Source organism: Mus musculus, chromosome 4, assembly GCF_000001635.26.
Source record: "Mus musculus strain C57BL/6J chromosome 4, GRCm38.p6 C57BL/6J".
Taxonomy (NCBI): domain Eukaryota; kingdom Metazoa; phylum Chordata; class Mammalia; order Rodentia; family Muridae; genus Mus; species Mus musculus.
Genome location: NC_000070.6, coordinates 118,986,349 through 118,999,854, shown reverse-complemented (window position 1 = coordinate 118,999,854; position 13,506 = coordinate 118,986,349). Strand labels below are relative to the sequence as shown.

The following is a 13,506-nucleotide window of genomic DNA, read 5'->3' as shown; positions in this document are numbered from 1 at the left end:
AGGATGTGAAAACCCTAAAGAGGAAGTGCACTGTAAAGGACTTTCCTTTTGAGGGCCTCATCATTCTAGAAGGTTCCTTCCCGCTGACCTCCTCCCCCAGGGCAGCTCCCCTGCGGTTGTGGGTGTGCACCTGGTTTCTACCCACGTTGCTGGCCAGTTTGCCTAATCCTGTGGCACTGTTATGAAATCCTAATTACAATTAAGAAAAAAGTCTGAGCAAAACCCAAGATACCTCCGGATTTTATCATGATGCTCGTTAATCTCATCTTCAAACTTAATGTCAAGTGTTTGTCTTTTGCTTTTTGAAAAAATTTTTTCTTAACATACAATTTTTTTATCTGACTTTATTCTGTTTGTACGTGTATGGGAATTTTGCTTACATGCATGTCTGTGCACCACATGTGTGTCTGCAGAGGGCAGAAGAGGGCAACAGACCACCGAAACTGGAGGTACATACAGTTATGTGGGTGCTGGGACTCAAACCAAGGTCCTCTGAAAAAGCAGTCAGTGCTCGTAACCACTGAGCCATCTCTCCAGCTCTTACTAGGTGTTTCCTGATCACGAGTATTTTAGCGAGGCCAGTTGCTTCGCTCCGTTGAAGGAAACAGCTCTCACTTCCAAGAAAAAAGAGACGGAACCAGATCTGAATGGCCATGGCCTGGGGACAGATTTTGATTTCTCCAAACACCATGGTCCAATGCATTTAACAGCTTCGTGAAGTTCTGTAGGAACAGAGCAAAGTAAGCTGTAGATCAAGACACTTTCAGATACACTGGTCAGAACATCAGGCAGGTGATAGCCAAGTGTTGGGATCCAGCTGTAAGCCTCCTGCTATCACATGGCATTCTTAGTCTTTTGCTTAGTGGAAGCTAGGGGCTTAAGGGTCTGTACATCCAAAGGGTTTCTCTAAGGGTCACAAAGATGCTAGGTCACACACAGAAGAGGGTGATAAATGGCTATTGAGAGGGCTAAGGTGCTCCAAGATAATTAGGCTCTGGACTTGCAACATTCTCTCCATGTCATTAAAGTTCCCAGTGAGTCGGTCAGCATCTGTGGCCACAGCTCTTTTCCAGGAATTTCCCTTTCCCATCTCCCACAAACATCTGGAATGAGACTGGGAAGTTCCAAACCAAATGACTCTTCTGGACTCTTAATTGGATTTGTATTGAATTTATAGATTAATTTGGGGAGCCATGTCATTTTTATAAGGTTGAGCTTTCCAGTGTGTGACATGGCTGTGTAGGTGAGCATTTGGTTGGTCCTTTGAAAAGGTCTGTCAATGAGGTTTTATAACTCCCAGGTCTCCCCTTTCCTACAGGGAAACTGCTTCTCTCAGGAATTTGTCACAGAGCTGGGAAGGAAGGTGAGAACCTGACTCACACAGACACTTAGAATTAAAATCTTCAGGTCAAGGACATTGAGATGACTCAGGGGGTAAAGCACCTGGGGACAAGTTTGGTGGCTTCAGTTTGATCTTCAGGACCCTCCACCTGGAAAGAAAGCTGACTCCCACAGGCTGCTCTCTGCTCTGACCTCTGCTCTCTGACCTCTGCTCTCTGACCTCTACCCATGCATTTTCCTGCAAGTGACATAATTTCATTTTTATTTTAAAATTTACTTTATCATCTTATATGTATAAGTACTTGCCTATATGATCAAGCGTGCCTGGTACCTGAGGACGCCAGAATTGACTGTCAGATCTCCTGGAGCTGGAGGGACAGATGGTTTTGAGCTGTTATGTAGTTGCTGGGAATCAAACCCTGATCCTCTGGAAGAACAGTCAATGCTCTTAACCACTGAGCCATCTCTTTCACCCTTCTTTATGACTGAATAATGATCTACTGTGAATACATAGCCTGTTTTCTTTATTCACTCGTCTGTTAGTCTGAACCTGTAAAACTATTGTGACCGGTGCTGAGCAATACGGATGTGCAGGTTATTTCTGAGGTACGCTAACTTAGAATCCTTTATACTTATTCTCGGCTTGCACAGCAACTCTATTTTTAGTTTTTGAGGAAACGCCATGCTGATTTCTCCGTGGCTGCCTAGTATGCACCTTCACCAGCAATGTATAAGGATTTCCTTTCGCTGAGTCCTTGCCAGTGTTTGGTATTTGTTTTCTTTCATTGAAGATTTATTTTATTTTTATGTGTATGTGTCTCTGTGAATATATGCTGTATGTGTTCAGGTAGTTGTGGAGGCCGGAAGAGGACATCAGAACCCCTGGAACTGGAGTTGTGAGCCTGGAACTCGATGGTCTTGAGCCACCATCTGGTCATCTGCAGGACTGCTGAACTACCTCTGCAGAGCTTATCGGTCCCCCTAATGACAACTGTCTTAGACAGGATTGTGGGAAGCGGGTGCAGCCGCATGGGCCTAGATGGCGCCCTGGTCCATTGCCAGGTCCCATGAACCCCACATGTTTAACTGCCTTGCCTGAGCATGCGCAATGAGGTTGCATGTGTGGGCTGCCTGCCAGGCTGGACTGTTCCTCGTGATCTGGACCTGTCAGCCTATTGGTGATCGACCTGAGCTTGTGCCTGGACTGATTGGATGAGGTGGGGTGGAGCGAGATGAGGTCAGTTGCCAGGAGTTAAGAGTATAGCGCTTGCTGCAAGAGGAGCTAGGAGAAGAAGCTGCCGGGGAAGAGAGCTATAGGCGAAAAAGCCACAAGTAAAGAAGTTGCTGTGTGAACCCGCCTTGGTGTCCGTGTTGTTCTTGTCTCCGTCGGAGTGGGACAGCGGCAAGTGGTGGCCCATACGGAGAACTCATCACATTGGTCGGCAAAGGTAAGTAAAGAAAGTACAGGCCTAAGAAAATTTTGGTAAGAGCAGTGATAAGGAAATTTTGGTAAGCAGCGGTAAGGAAATTTAGGTAAGTGGCCAGTTTAGAACCTCTTTAGTTAGACTGTAAGAGCCTGTGGCTACCTCTAAATTCTGTGTTTTTATCTAAACAATACTGAGATAATTTGGAATTTTAACTTACAAAAATTCTACTCTGTCAGAGGTACATGTCAACATTTATTGTAGTTATCTTAAATGTTCCCTGTTAATTCATTTTCTCTTAAGTTTTTTGTTGTGTTTAGTTCTTTTTGATACAGGGTTTCACCATATAGGCAAAAGTTTCATTTTTGAGAACCCAGATCCCCCCCAAAAAGTCTCTGTTCTGATCCCTTTCTGTCTTATCTTCTGAGCTTTGTGCTCTGCATTTACATAAGTATTAAGTATTCCACTTCGCTGCAGTGTATCCCACTTCTTAAGTACTTTATGAAGACTTTTTGTTAGAGCTTCTCTTAAAATTAGTACAGTGAATGATGGTCCCTGTGTGGTGGTCCCTGTGTTCACATAGGTGCATACACACAGGAGAGAGGATCTGGTCCTTTGTTAGAACATACAGTGTGCCCCTGCAGCAGGTGCTTCTAGTTGTCTTTATTAATAATCATTTTAAGTAATTGTCTCTCTTCATGAAGGAGAAAATCAGATAGGTTCCCCAGAAAAAAAAGGGATGAAGCATTAAGGTTCTCAGATATAGAGACAAAGGGAAGTTCAGGTTCCCCGGAAAAAAGGGGACAGAGCACTAAGGTTCTCAGGAATAGAGATGAAGGGAATTTCAGTAACATGGGTTCAACTGCGACTAAAATGAAAGTAAAAATGTTAGCCATCTGGAACTTGGTCAGGGCATGCTTGAGGGATGCTAGTGGAAAGTACAATGCTGAAATAGAGGAAGGAGCAGCAGTGCTTGAGGAGGCCAAGGAGATTGCTTCTCAGGCTAGCCACCGAAAATCTAAACAGCTTAGACAACAAGCCAAAGATAAGAAAGAGAAGAAGGAATCTAGCTCTGAAGGATCTACTAGTGACAGCAACGGAACTGATAGCGACAGTGATGTCTGTAGTCGGATGTTCCGCTGGAGTTTGAGGCGCGGTAGGCCGCCCGAACCATCAGCCCCTCCGTTGCCTTCTTCTCCCCTCTATAAAGACGAGGGAGACAAAAGGGGGGAAGTGTAGTCTTCATGCAAAAGTCTGGAAAAATGTGCCCACCATTGTGGGGGCCTTCCCAGTATTTCAGGACCAACAGGGGCAACGATATCATGAACCCCTGGATTGGAAGGTTGTACAAAGATTGAAGGAGTCAGTTTAGACTTATGAGGTCCAGGCTGCCTTTACTGTAACTCAGGTTGAGTCCCTACAGTGGTACTGTATGATGCCTTTTGATTGGCAGAACCTCTGCAAGGCTGTTCTTTCGGGAGGAGGTTATTTAACATGGAAGGCTGCTTATATTGAGCATGCCATTGAGCAGGCTGCGGCTAATGCTGCCGCTGGACTCCCCAATGCAGTCTGGAATGTAGACATGTTAATGGGGCAAGGGAATTTTGCCAACAATCAAACAGGTTATCCTATACAGGTTTATGAGCAGATTAATAACTGTGCTCTTAGAGCTTAGAGGATGCTACCAGGCACTGAAGACCTTGGGACCAGCTTGTCTAAGGTGACACATTTGAAAGCTGGTATCCTTATGGTTAACCAAAGAGTGGATTGGTTGCAGGAACAGATGAATATTTTGGAGCAGTTAGTATTTGCTCCCTGCATTACTCATATGGTAAGAATGTGTGTAACCTCTGTTCAGTATCAGAATTTTTCCAGAGCTGCAAATCTGTTGCATGCAATTGGTGCAATGCTGCTATGAAATTGGAGCCCTGATCTCAACACAAAGATAAAGGAATTGCGAGCATTGATTGTTGCTGTGAACAACACCCGTATGGAGATTGCAACTGCAAAGCAATGGCTGGAGATCATTCAGGGAACTGTGGGATTCTTAAAATATTGAGGAGGGATGGCCTTTTGAGCGCTCCTGCTGACTGTTGTGTGTGGAGGAATGCTTTGGTGGATGGCACGTATGTGAAGGTGGCACAGGGCTGATAAATGAGTCTTAGTGCAGGCTATGGCAGCCTTGGAAGCAGGAACATCCCCCCAATGTTGGCTCAACATGCTGGATCAGTAATCAATGACGGGTAAGACCCTCCTGTGCGCATACCAACCTAAGACAGGATGGTAAAAGTGAGTTCGTCACTCCCATGACGGGTAAGGATGTGGCACAGACGGGGGCAACCTAAGACAGATGTTGATCCCAGAGCTACTAATAAAACAAAAAGGGGGAGATGCGGGAAGTGGGTGCGGCTGCATGGGCCTAGATGGTGCCCTGGCCCATTGCCAGGCCCCGTGAACCACACATGTTTACTGCCTTGCCCGAGCATGCACAGTGAGGCTGCATGTGTGGGCTGCCTGCCAGGCTGGACTGTACCTCATGATCCAGACCTGTCAGCCTATCGGTGACTGACCTGAGCTCATGCCTGGAGTGTGTGTGATTTCTGATTGGATGAGGTAGGGTGGAGTGAGATGAGGTCAGTTGCTGGGAGTTAAGAGTATAGCTCTTGCTGCAAGAGGAGCTAGGAGAAGAAGCTGCTGGGGAAGAGAGCTATAGGCAAAAAAGCCACAAGTAAAGAAGTTGTTGCGTGAACCCACCTTGGTGTCCGTGTCATTCTTGTCTCCACGGGTCGGAGACAGTGGAGACAGCGACACAGGGTTGCTATGGCTGTGACGAACACAACAATTAAAAGCAACTTGAGGGGCTGGTGAGATGGCTCAGTGGGTAAGAGCACCCGACTGCTCTTCCGAAGGTCCGGAGTTCAAATCCCAGCAACCACATGGTGGCTCACAGCCATCTGTAATGAGATCTGACGCCCTCTTCTGGAGTGTCTGAAGACAGCTACAGTGTACTTACATATAATAAATAAATAAATCTTTAAAAAAAAAAAAAAAAAAAAAAAAAAAAAAAAAAAAGCAACTTGAGGGAGAAAAGTCTCATTTGGTCACAAACCCTGAGTCCCAATCCACTGAGGGAAGTCAGGACAGGGACTTAAACCTGATAGGGGCCATGAACGAGTGCTGCTTAACTGGCTTGCTCCCCACAGCTCTCTCAGCCTGTATTTTCATAGAACCCAGGATCACCAGCCGGGGGATAGAATCACCCACAATGGGCTGGGCTTTCTCCTATCAATCATCAATCCAGAAAATGTACCACAGGCCAATCTATGGGAGCATTTTCACAACTAGGATCTCTTTTCTCAAGTGATTCTCGCTTCTGTTAAACTGACATAAAGCTAGCCAGCAGAGTGACCACTTAAATAGATTTTTATGCAGTGTGATAATTGTAGATCTAATCTCCTTTTACAAGAGGGCATTCAAATTCTCCAGCACAATTCATTGGAAAGGCTTTTTTTCCCCAGTAAGTGTTTTTTGGCATCTTTGTCAAAAAATGAGGCACTGTAGCTATGGGTAGGCCTGTTTCTGCTGGGTCACAGCCCACTGGCTTTTCCAGTCCTGCTTTTGTGTCAGTAATACACTGTTTTAGTTTTTCTCTCAGTCAATGGAAGGGAGACTTTACTGTGGTCCCAGGTCCCAGGGCTGTGGCCCATTTGGCCCCCTTCTCCTTCACTTGGTCTTCTGTTGGAGGTAGGACTTGTTGGTGTGACTCTCAGTTCTTGGGTAGTTGATATTGTGGGGGTGCTGACTTGTGTGGCACCCGTGGTGGTAGATCATCTTTGTGCCATCTTTGTACTTCTGTAGTAGGGGAAGTTCAATTCCCAGCAACCACGTGGTGGCTGACAACCATCTGTAATGGGATCGGATGCAGTCTTTTGGTGTGTCTGAAGACAGCCACAGTGTGCTTATATAAATAAGAGAAAGAAAGAATGAAAGAAGAGAGAGAGAGAGAGAGAGAGAGAGAGAGAGAGAGAGAGAGATATTACCCTCCCAGGGGTGATACAGCTGTGTAAACACAGCTTCAGAGCCCAAATCCCCAGCACCAAGATGCTTGTCCATTAACATCACCATCTGGCTAATTGTTGCTATGAATATTGACATTACTACAGACACCTACTATAGTTAAATAAATTTGTTTTATATATGTGTTAATCAGATAGCCTGGAGCAACATCTAGGGAAAAAGTCACATAGAAACCTGTGTGTGTTGTGTGTGTGTGTGTGTGTGTGTGTGTGTGTTGTGTGTGTGTGTTCCAGGCTGGCCTGGAACTCAGAGATGGTTGATGAGTTATGGGTTCATAGGACAATAGGAGCTGCAGTGGAGATTCAGGCACTAGGCAGATCTTTCTTATTGTGTCCGTGAGGGGGTAATTTTGAGGAGAAAATGCTTGTCTAGTCTTGTACACTTACTCCTTTCTCCTTGGGAAGAGAGAGCCTGACTAAGAGAGAAACATGATGAAAATCCTTCCCTCAGTCCCTTATCTTCCGTTCTGGAAAAAGTCAAGCTGCTTTTCATGTGTAAGTCTTACAGGGATGGGCCAGCAAGTGCAAACCTGCAGTTGCTGAGGGCTGTTTGGCTTGGATTGTACCAGTTAAGATGAACTCTGGGAAAGTAACAGGAATGCAAAACAACAGAGAGGTGGGTGGGTTAGCATTTTTTCTTCCTAGATGGTGCTCAGAAATAGTCCACAGAGGGCTGGGACGGTGGTTTCACCCTCCCAAAGTCCTCGAAATTCCAAATGCTTCCTGCTGCTCATGGCTTGATATGAAGGGTGTTGTGGGTGCACAATGCTGTCCCTATCACAAATTTCCAGCCAGAAGGTGGAAGAGGGCTGGAGGAAGGCAGTACACAGCCGATCTTAGCATTTCCTTTGAAGCTGCCTTGAAGAAAACAGCTTATGAATCAGTACTCCTAACTTCAGGGGAAACCTGCAGACTTGTCTTCATTCTGAGCAGCCATTTCTTCAGTCCCAAATGAAGAAGTGCATTGAAGGATCTGGCGCAGAAGTCGGCTTCCTGCTATTCCAGAGGACTCTGATGCCATCTACTGGCCCATGTGGGCATATACACACCCATTATTGATATATACACGACACATAAATTAAAGTTGAAAAAGAAATCAGCACAGTGTGGCAGCACACACCTTTAATCCCAGCACTCAGGAGGCAGAGACAGGAGGATCTCTGTGAGTGTGAGGCCTGACTGTGCTACATAGTGAGTTCCAGGACAGCCAGGGCTATGTAGAGAGAATTTGTTAAACCAAACCAAACCAAACCAAACCAAACCAAAACATGACTGGGATTCATTATTTAGTCCAGGCTTGCCCTGAACTCAGAGATCTTCCTATCTCTGCCTCTAATGTGCTGGGCTAAAAGATGTGCACCGCCACATCCCACTGATTATTTTCTTTTAGACAGGAACTCACTGTGTAGCCCAGGCTGTCCTAGAACTCGAAATCTTTTGGACTGTGTCTCCCAAGTGCTGGGATTACAGGATGTACAACCACACACAAAATAAAACTTACTTTTAAATAAGAGAAACTTTTCATGATCTAGGCTTAAGCAAATATTCTTTTTATAGACATTTACATCAAACATAATCCCATATTATAAAAAAAACCCTGATACCTGTGTGGACTTCACCAAAATTAAAATACCCATGAAAGGGTAGAAATAGCTACCCTTAAGAAAATAAAATGGTGTTAAAATCAAATAACCCCATTAAAAAATGGGGCTCAGAGCTAAACAAAGAATTCTCACCTGAGGAATACCGAATGGCTGAGAAGCACCTGAAAAAATGTTCAACATCCTTAATCATCAGGGAAATGCAAATCAAAACAACCCTGAGATTCCACCTCAGTCAGAATGGCTAAGATCAAAAATTCAGGTGACAGCAGATGCTGGCGAGGATGTGGAGAAAGAGGAACATTCCTCCATTGTTGGTGGGATTGCAAGCTTGTACAACCACTCTGGAAATAAGTCTGGCAGTTTCTTAGAAAATTGGACATAGTATTACCGGAGGATCCTGCAATACCTCTCCTGGGCATATATCCAGAAGATGTTCCAACCAATAAGAAGGACACATGCTCCATTATGTTCATAGCAGCCAGAAGCTGGAAAGAACCCAGATGCCCCTCAACAGAGGAATGGATACAGAAAATATGGTACATTTACACAATGGAGTACTACTCAGCTATTAAAAAGAATGAATTTATGAAATACCTAGGCAAATGGTTGGACCTGGAGGGCATCATCCTGAGTGAGGTAACCCAATCACAAAAGAACTCTCACAATATGTACTCACTGATAAGTGGATATTAGCCCAGAAACTTAGAATACCCAAGATATAAGATACAATTTGCTAAACGCATGAAACTCAAGAAGAGTGAAGACCAAAGTGTGGACACTTTGTCCCTTCTTAGAATTGGGAACAAAACACCCATGGAAGGAGTTACAGAGACAAAGTTTGGAGCTGAGACAAAAGGATGGACCATCTAGAGACTGCCATATCTGGGGATCCATCCCATAATCAGATTCCAAATGCTGACACAATTGCATACACTAGCAAGATTTTGCTGAAAGGACCCTGATATAGCTGTCTCTTGTGAGACTATGCCGGGGCCTGGCAAACACAGAAGTGGATGCTCACAGTCAGCTATTGGATGGATCACAGGGCCCCCAATGGAGGAGCTAGAGAAAGTACCCAAGGAGCTAAAGGGATCTGCAACCTTATAGGTGGAACAACAATATGAACTAACCAGTACCCCGGAGCTTGTGTCTCTAGCTGCATATGAATCAGAAGATGGTCTAGTTGGCCATCAGTGGAAAGAGAGGCCCATTGGTCCTGCAAACTTTATATGCCCCAGTACAGGGGAACGCCAGGGCCAAGAAGTGGGAGTGGGTGTGTGGGGGAGTGGGTGGGGTAGCGTGTGTGGGACTTTTGGGATAGCATTGGAAATGTAAATGAAATAAATACCCAATAAAAAAAAAGAAGTCTATTAAGGTGAAAGAAGAGACAGATGCTACATTGTTTTTACCTATTTCCTTAACTGCAGTCGGTGAGCACGCACTATTGTCTTCAATGATAGAAACGACCAGAGAGAGATTACACAGAGGACACTGGCATTTATTTGGGAACAGAAGTCAGTCTACTGAGCATATTTAGCCAGGTTGACATGTTTAAAGACAAAAGAAGTGGGGGCTGGAGAGATGGCTCAGGAGTGGTTAAGAGCACTGGTTGCTCTTCCGGTTGATAGTCCTGAATTCAGTCCTCATGGTGACTCACAACAATTTATCTGATGCCCTCTTTCGGCACACAGGGTCCATGCAGATAGAGCACTCATATACACAAAACAAATAAATAGAATCCTTTAAAAAATGCAGCATTCTTGGCCACAATGATACCAACACGAGTGGTGGTGTCTCTCTGAGGCTGAACATAAAGTCAGTTGTAGCCTCCCCTCCCCCAGCCTGAAACCTGCTTGCTCAGGGGTGGAGCTTCTCGCTCAATCGTTCTGTCACGCCCACTGTTGGAACCTGTAGCTTTGCTGCTTGGAGCCATACACGTGGTCACCCTGCTACTGGTCCCCGGGACTATTTGGCGGGAATCGGGCCCCCTTCCCTTGCTTCATAACTGCGTGTGAAACAGTAAAATTGAGCTTTAATCAAAATGCCTGTCTTAGCTACATTTCTTTCTCTCGACGCCTAGCCCCTCTTCTCTTCCAGGTTTCCAAAATCCCTTTCCAGGCTAAAACCCAGGCTGTGATCTGCTGGCCAGACACAACAGTCAGTCTTCAGGCACACATCCTTGTAGAAGTTTTTTTTTTGTATGAGGTTGCGGTGACCACTGTGCAAGCTGGTGGTTCTGGAGTTTTTCGTGATGATTATTGTCAGGTAATCTTGTAGAAGAATCTTTTCTTTACTACCCCCTAGCTTTATTGATTTGCCATTAGGAAAAGACATGAAGCACTTCACTTATCCCAGCCTGGCCTTGAACTTGCCACACAGCTGAGTACAACATCGAACTCTTGACCGTTCTGCCTGCATGCCAGGATTGCAGGTGTGCACCAGCCTGGCTTATGCAGGGCTGGGCATCCTACCTGCGGCTTTATGAATGCTAGATGGGCACTCTACCAGCTGAGCTATGTCTCAGCCCATTTGGCTTTCAAATTCCTACCTTAAGCGCTGTCATGATATTTCCTGAGAATCCAGTTAGTGTCTGTGCCTGTGTTTATGTAGCCTGCTGAGTCTGCAGCTTGCATTCTAAAGAGCCTTTCAAATTTTGCTTGTGCTACGGAGGTACCCTGCCACCAGATGTCACTGGAGTGCCTTGAGCCTAGCCACACAACACATCCAACTGTCTAGCACCATTCATTTTGAGAGACAAAGTCCTAGAAACACAATCCTCTCTGTCAGACGACAAAACCTGAATTCTGTGTGCTACATACAAAGATTTTTTTCCTCAGAGGAAGGTTTTCTTTTCTTTTTTTCCAGACAGGGTTTTTCTGTGTAGTCCCAGCTGTGCTGGAACTTGCTCTGTAGACTAGGCTGACCTTGAACTCTCCTGAGTACAGGGATTGAAGGCATGCACCACCTGGCACATGCACAGACTGGCAAAGAGAGGTTTTCTTTCCTTTTCTTTTCTTTCCTTTCCTCCTTTCCTTTCCTTTCCTTTCCTTTCCTTTCCTTTCCTTTCCTTTCCTTTCCTTTCCTTTCCTCTCCTCTCCTCTCCTCTCCTCTCCTCTCCTCTCCTCTCCTCTCCTCTCCTCTCCTCTCCTCTCCTCTCCTTTCCTTTTCTTTTTTTTTTTTTGGGTGGGGGTGTGCAGTGAACTTTTATTGATGGTATTCAAAAGAGTAGGGAGGGCTCCCTAAGCCCCTCCTGTCATTATTGGGGTCTGGGATGAAAATTGTGAGGGAGATGCCCAATGTTGGGGGCTGAGTTGGGACAGGGACTCCTCAGCAACTGAGGGACTCTCTTTTGCTCTCATGTCCTTGCTGGGATGGGTAGTTCAGGGTTTCTTACTCCTTGGAGGACATGGAGGCTATGAGGTCTACCACCCTGTTGCTGTAGCCATATTCCTTGTCATACCAGGAAATGAGCTTTACAAAGTTGTCATTGAGAGCAATGCCAGTCCCAGCATCAAAGGTGGAAGAGTGGGAGTTGTTATGGAAGTCACAAGAGACAACCTGGTCCTCAGTGTAGCCCAGGATTCCCTTTAGTGGGCCCTCAGATGCCTGCTTCACCACCTTCTTGATGTCTTCATACTTGTCAGGTTTCTCTAGGCGGTGTGCCAGATCCACGATGGACACATTGGGGGTAGGAACACGGAAAGTCATGCTAGTGAGTTTCCCATTTAGCTATGGGATGACCTTGCCCACAGCCTTCGCAGCAGTGGATGCAGGGATGATGTTCTGGGCATCCCCACGGACATTAAGTCACAGCTTTCCAGAGGGGGCCATCCACAGTCTTCTGAGTGGCAGTGATGGCATGGGCCATGGTCATGAGCCCTTCCATGATGCCAAAATTGTCATGGATGACCTTGGCCAGGGGGGCTAAACAGTTGGTGGTGCAGGATGCATTGCTAACAATCTTGAGTGAGCTGTCATATTTCTTGTGGTTCACACCCATCACAAACATGGGGGCATCAGCAGAAGGGGTGGAAATCATGACCCTTTTGGCTGGACCCTTCAAGTGGGTCCCAGCCTTCTCCATGGTGGTGAAGACGCCAGTAGACTCCACGACATACTCAGCACTGGCATCACCCCATTTGATGTTAGCGGGGTCTCACTCCTGGAAGATGGTGATGGGCTGCCCATTGATGACAAGCTTCTCATTCTCGGCCTTGACTGTGTCATTGAATTTGCCATGGGTGGAGTCATACTGGAACATGTAGACCATGCAGTTGAGGTCAATGAAGGGGTTTTTGATGGTAATAATTTCCACTTTGCCAGATGCAGAGCAGAAAGCAGCCCTGGTAACTAAGCGCCCAATACGGCCAAAACTGTTCACAGTGACATTCACCATCTTGCCTATGGGACGAGGCTGGCACTGCACAAGAAGATGCAGCTGTCTCTGGAACAGGGAGGAGCAGAGGGCGAAAGGAAGGTTTTCAAATAAAGGACTTGGTTATCACAGGAGCTGATTCACTGAGGGCTGGCCTTATGATTCACATTCCAATAAGTGCTGCATTGACTGTTTTGCTAAAAATTTTTCATTCAGTTTATGTATATGTGGGCTTTGTTTGCATGTGTGTATGTGTACCATGTGACTGCTGGGTACCTGCAGAGGTCAGAAGAGGTCATTGGATCCCCTGGCGCTAGAGTTACAGATGGTTTTGAGCCACCATGTGGGGGCTGGAAACTGAACCCAGGTCCTCTGGAAGAGCAGTGCTCTTAACCGTTCTCTCCAGTGCTGTACCAGATTGTTTTGAGAGAAGCTGGTAGTTCAAGGTTCGGTCAACCAAAATGGATTCATAGGTGTGAATCTAGAGTGTATCAGAGAGAGAGCTTGTGTGTGTTCTTGGCTTCTCTCTAACATTGTCTTCCAGAAGGAGTTGGGCCTCCTAGAGCTGTCATTATAGACAGCTGTGCAGGTGTGGAGGCCAAAGGAGAACTTGAAGGAGTTGGTTCTCTCTTTTACTACGTGCGTCCTGGGGACTGAACTCAGGTTGTCAGGCGTGGTGGCAGGTC

The 13,506-nt window shown here is 45.9% G+C and overlaps 1 long non-coding RNA gene and 1 pseudogene across 4 annotated transcripts in view; one reads left to right on the top strand and one right to left on the bottom strand.

The window, feature by feature from the left end:
• Window positions 1-1,817: 1,817 nt before the first annotated feature.
• Window positions 1,818-13,506, top strand: part of Gm12865 — a 100,061-nt gene continuing 88,372 nt past the window's right edge. For all 4 annotated transcript variants that reach the window (XR_868061.2, XR_868060.2, XR_868059.2 and 1 more), the window contains exon 1: window positions 1,818-2,789. This is a non-coding gene — a long non-coding RNA (predicted gene 12865). The remainder of the gene's footprint in view (window positions 2,790-13,506) is intronic.
• On the bottom strand, window positions 11,629-12,859 carry Gm12864 (predicted gene 12864; annotated as a pseudogene).